Below are 6,000 nucleotides of genomic sequence, written 5' to 3' on the forward strand. Positions count from 1 at the left end.
TATTAAACCAAAGCATCTATATCTCCTGAGTGAACCCATTCATGAACATGAAGCAATCTTGTGCTAACCTGACACCTGACATTTGTCAGCAGTAACTTTTTGCTTCTGTAAGGTTGTCACCTCTCACATGTATTTCAATAATATGCTTAATTTACTGTTTTTGCTATATTAAACTAAGAAACAGCAGCTCGCTAAAGGGTAAAGAAGTAGTAAGTTACAGTAGCTCATCAACAAAAGCAAATGCTAAGAGACCTTTTCACAAATTAACAGCTGACAAGTAATGCTGACAATCCCAGACTACTGCCTTCAGCTGTAAGCTTTAGAGAATAATCACTTCCCTATGAAAGAAATTTCTACAACATTATGAATAGGGTTTTTGGTTTGGGTTTTTTTTAAATTATTTTTACATTTCTTTCCATAATTCTGTTACTCCCCAGAGTCCTGGGTGTATGAATATATACAATTACCTATAATGTGAGATGCCACGCTTTATTAAAAAAATAAAAATATGGAAAATATTTCCTTAGATCAAGCAAATAATGGAGAAATAAGACTTTTAAACAGAAGGCATGCATGGAGAAAGAAGTTTAGTTACTTTTTCTGCCTGAAGGGAAAAATAACTATGTGTAAACGCTGCAGCTGCTAACTAGAGATTTCCGAACAATTAATATGTAACCCCACTGCCACTCCAATAATTCTCTCACCTCCAGTACTTGGGCTCAAACCTGGACAAGAAAAAAGAATCAGCTGAGACTCTACAGGAATTATGCCACAGCTTATATTCTAAGGATACGCTTATATGCTCTATCAGCCTATGTTCTGACTATCAAAGAATGCTTATCTGGTTAGGATGCTGAAATAATTCTATTAAATCTGTATGAGCTCTGGAACTATAAGAAGAAGTATTAAAATGCTGTAATAGTAAAATGCAACACAAATGATTGAACAAATTATTACTCTAAGACCGTAAGGAAAGACATTTTTAACACTCAGATTTTGAAAGCTTCAGATATTTTGATCAATTTTATTTTTCCAATACCTGGTATTATTTCAGCTGAAATCTGATTACAAGAGAAAATTGGCAGGTTGACACACAGAAAAATTTCCCTCTTTATTTTTCACTACACTGTCAATATAGGTAACACAAGCTGTTCTCTCCTGCTGCATTCTCTTATGGTCTCATGCGGCAGGCAAAAGGCATCTACTCAAGGATTCTTTTTTTTTTTTTTGTCCCCATTATTGCATACTCATAAAAAATGGAACTGACAGGACAGAGGTTTAATCATGCACAAGTCAGATCCCAATCACACACACTGACTGGCTTTCAGAAACCTACAGATCAATTGTTATTGTTTGAGGGGGAGGTGCTCCATTTGGGAGAGGGGAAGAGTTGCAGAATTATGAAACAATCACACAGCTGTCTTCCTGTCTCCCCTACAGTAACACTAATTAACAAAGTCAAGAATATACACAGTAGAGATGGCAAATTCTGGGGGTTTTAACTACTTTAAAATACATATAGAATTTTGATAAGGCTTAACTTGCAGACACTTCAGTTCATATGAATATTTATCGCTAAGTAATCCACCAAATCTAAGTCAATGTGCAAAGATAATTGTGCCTATAGAAGCGTCAAGAGTCAGGTTGTTAAACTGAGAATACCTACCAGAATGGTCTAATGAAAATTAAAGACAGACTGTCCACCAAGAGCACCTTAGTGCCCTTGCTTGGTCCTATTCTTTCACCAGTGACACGCCAAGCAGCTGAATTTTCATAAGTGACACTCAGTTTCACAGAAAGCTCCTCAAATTCCCCTTCCCCTAATAATTTAACATTTTAATTAGATGGCTGTCTTCATACAGCTTCGCAAATAGCAACGAGCCGCCTCTGAATAGGGAAGCGGCTTCCAAAGCCTTTCCTCATTTCAGAGCACGGGAAAAGAAATTAACGGAATCACGTCACTTTCAACATTAAGCTAGTAACTTTACATTCCTCAATATCAGTAACGCAGTGTTAAAGCCGACTTTACAGGTGAAAGGTACGACAATGGAATAAGCATTTTCTAAATTAATAACAAAATTCCAATTTCAGAGGAAAAAACCCTTGGGACATAGTTTGGTATTTGCTTGCTACTGACAAGAGTTAAAATACGGTACCCCTACTAAGCTAAAAGAACACCCCGAATAAGTTGTGACACGAGGGAGCAAAACCGTATGTCGTTACGGTTTCTCTCAGTAAACACTTTCTTTCCTACGGTACCATCTGTTAAATCAGAAACTCCTTTAAACACCGCATCCTCGCCAGTTCTGACGAAGCACCGGCTGCGCGGCTACTCGCTCGGTACGTTTGTATGGCGGCCTCCGCGCGGGCTGAGCGCAGCCTCCCGCTCCCCGCTCGCAGCCGCGGACCGCGCCGGTCCCGCACCGGACCGGCCCCTCGGCGGCGCGGCCGCCGCACGCACCTGAGGAGACGCGCTCGCCCGCCACCGACCCGCCGCGGCTGAGCCCAGCCGGCAGGCCGCGGCCCGCGCCCGAGGCGGCAGGACCGCGCAACGCGGGGCAAGCCGCTGCCCCCGGGTCAGCGGGGACGGGCCGCGGGCACCTCAGCACTTGCGACGGCCCCGGGGCGGGCAGCGAGGCGCCCCGGCGGGCAGCGGCGGCCGGTCGCACCGCGCGTCCCGCCCGACGCCAGCCCCCAGGGGCGGGCGGGGGGCGAACTCCGAGCCCCGGCCCCGGGCCGCCCCAGCCGCGGGGAGGCTGCACCAAGGTACCGGCCGCCCCCCCCCCTCCTCCCCGTTCCGCCCGAACGGCCCCGCGGCGGGCACCCCGCGCCCGCGGAGAAACTTACTTGCGGGCGGCGGCGGGCGCCGCGGAGCAGCGGCGGCGGCAGCGGCACGCGCCTCCCTCACGCGGCCCCCGGCCGCGCGCCCTCCTTCCCGCCCTGCGAGCGCGGCGCGCGAGCGCAGCCTCGGCGCGGCCGCCGCTGCCGAGCGGGTTCGGACATGCTCAGTCCCCCCGCCGCCGCGCGGAACCTACCACCGCGGGGGGGGGGGGGTGGGGGGGGGGTGGGGGGCGCGCGAAGGAATAGAGGGTAGAGCTGGATGCTACCAAGAGGACGAGCTAAAAATAGGCGCCACAGAAAGGAGCAGCTAGGGCTTAAAGGGGCAGCGGCGGCCTCGCCCCCCGCAGCCCCGCGCAGGGGGGACTCCCAGCGGCGAGGGGGCGCGGGCCACCTCCCGCCGCGCGGGTCCTCCCCGCGGTCTCTGAGGAGAGGCTCTGAAACCGGGGCGACGCCCGCGCAACCCGCGCTCGGGTCCTGCCCGCGCCCTGCAGCGGGAGCCGGGCCGCACGCGGCTGCTCCCGCCAGGCGCGCAGGGCTGCGCGGGGCGGCGGCCGGAGGGCGCTCGGCAGCGACTGGCGGGGCGGCGGCAGGGCTCTGCCCGCCCTTCGCCGCAGCGCCGGGCCCCTCACCGCAGCGCCGGGGTGCGCAGCGTACCTCAGGGACAGGCCATTCACCTCGGGGCCGGGCTACCCGGTGAAGCAGCAGCTTCCAGAAGTCAGAAACTGTGGGAGAGGGTGCCAAGCGCTATTTTCATGCAGTATTCCTCAGGAGACATCTCCATCCTGCCCTGAAGTGTTCGTTTTTGTGGACGAGGTTTAGGGAGAGACAAACACATGCGACCTCTGCAGTGAAGCCCAGAGCAGTTGGGTGAGAATGTGACAGGTCCAAGGCGAAGAGCTTGCAGAGCAACTCCCTAAATACGATTTTCTAAGCTAGAAGATCTATGTGGCAAGAGAAATGACACAATCACGCTCCCCTTTCACAGTCACTGCTGTGTTTCAAACCTAAGATAATTGCTAGAAACCAAAAGCCCCCGAAGTATTTGTGAATGAGAGTTTCTGATGTGGTTTTTAAACTGTGGCTTATCATTCCCTGCCTTCCTAAAAGACCAGTAAGAATAAACATGACAACGCCACATAGTTTTAGATCTATATGCATACCACAAAGCTTAAAATTCTATTACCCTGGCAGGAGTTCAGAGTTTTTGCTGAATTCTGCTTTCACAGATACAGAAAATTGACACTGGACTAAAAAAAAAAAAAAAAGACACAGCTAAATGAGTTCTCACTGATAAAAGAATATCAGACAACATCTGCATAATGATGACTTGCTACTCTGATGATGTCATGTACAATAGTATGTACAGTCAAGATTACCATGTTCAAAAAGTTCCTTTTATTTCACTAGACATGAGAGGAGACCACTGGAAGTTTATCTTAATCTGAACTCTTAACACAGCCCTCAGCAAAAGCTACTGCAGAAAAAAAGCTCGTTTACATGTTGCTGAGTATAATCAGGAAAGGAAACATTCCTTGTCAGTAATGTCAAATAAAGGGAGAGCAAGGAAGCAATTTCCCTCACAGAGTGACATACAATGGGATAGATTATTAGACAAGATTATCTAGGTAACTTTGCTGCAGTACTTGAGGACACAAAAGGTGATGTCATGAAGATTAAAGTATTACAAAGGGAATGAATCACGTTCACTAATTTTCTCCTCATTGTGTGTTCTCTGGAAGCCATGAGATACATTATATTCTGTAGTCTGTCTAACAGCAGCCGTCACACTGTATATTATAAAAAGTTGTAAGCTGTACAACATGTATAACTGTACAAAGTGATGAAAAAAAATTATGTAATTCTTTCACCTGAAGCTATTGATCTTGAGATAGATAGCAGGGGAAACACAAAAGTCAGTTTCCTGAGTGTGGCTTCAGATTTGGGATAACAGAGGGCTAGTGCATTTCTGGCTGCAGCTGGAGATCTGCAGGAACGGTAGGCAGCCTCTGGAGAATTTCCTAGAACAGTGTGCGCCTTCACCATCATACAGCTCTAGATAAATCGGGAGACCAAAAGACATCTTGAGTCTCAGGGGAGTTGCTTCCAACAGGGGATTGTTACTGTCTAGGGAATGTGGAAGACTATCCATCATGGGAACAAATGTCTCTGTTAAAATAATGGTGAATAAAACATATTTTATTCAGAACTTGTTAAATATCACTGCTTTTACAAGGAGAGATAAACATACATGGATCTTTCTTACCCAAGCATGTTGTTGTAAATTGCATTAAATTATAAAAGGTTTTGCCCAAGATAATAAGTTTTTATAGTCCCAGCATCCAAAAGACACCATCATCACCCAGATGCAAATTACTAAACTGGACATTAGCAAGTAAGTGGTGGCAGCATCTGCTGTGCCAGCCAGTGAACTATAAATTTAGAGGCAGACACCCATCTGCAGCTGGATGCTGCCCCTTTCTCCTTCCAGTTTTGCTCAGCAGAAATATTCATGGGAGTTGCACTTTGTTCCTACACAGAAAAAAAAATTAAATCTCTGCTATGCTGCTTGCCCCTATCAAATGACAGAAAAGGAACAATTTCTCAGCCATCAAAAGGTGTGCAGCTTTGGTGTCCATGAATAGCACAGCACCTTACCAACTCTCTCTTAATATTACTTGGGAAGGCTCTAGTAAAACCTTTCTTTTTCAAATGTATCTCATATAATTCCACATTGCTGGTGATTTGAGGCTCTGACATACCACCAACCGGCTCTGGCTCTCAGACTTTCACCTCAGCCCTCTCAATTTTCTCCTCTCATTGTTATTTTCACCCTTCTCCCTGTTAGCAGTGTTCAGATTCTCTCTTCTCTACCCTCTCCTTGTGTATCTCAAAGCTACATTCCAGCAACCTTATTTTTCAAGTTCACTGTCCCAGTCAAGTACATAATCTTCCTGTGTAGTAGGTAGAATATGCATCTATTTTTTAATATTTTTTTTTGTTTTAGTTGTTTGCAGGACAAAACTAATTTTCAAGGAATATAACTTGGAAGTTTTAGTAAAGAGGCAGGTAAAAGGTAACGGTTATTTTCTCATGGTTTAGGATCCTTTGTATGACCATTTCTTGTACATCTTTCCAAACTAAATACTACAGGAAGAGGGC

The 6,000-nt window shown here is 46.9% G+C and overlaps 1 protein-coding gene across 1 annotated transcript in view; it reads right to left on the minus strand.

Moving 5' to 3' along the window:
- Window positions 1-2,991, minus strand: part of OXR1 (oxidation resistance 1) — a 290,254-nt gene extending 287,263 nt beyond the window's left edge. Inside the window, exon 1 of the mRNA XM_055799409.1 lies at window positions 2,848-2,991. The gene's annotated coding sequence lies outside the window, so the exon portion shown is untranslated. The remainder of the gene's footprint in view (window positions 1-2,847) is intronic.
- Between the last annotated feature and the right edge of the window lie 3,009 nt (window positions 2,992-6,000).

Source organism: Falco peregrinus, chromosome 3 (assembly GCF_023634155.1).
Source record: "Falco peregrinus isolate bFalPer1 chromosome 3, bFalPer1.pri, whole genome shotgun sequence".
NCBI lineage: Eukaryota > Metazoa > Chordata > Aves > Falconiformes > Falconidae > Falco > Falco peregrinus.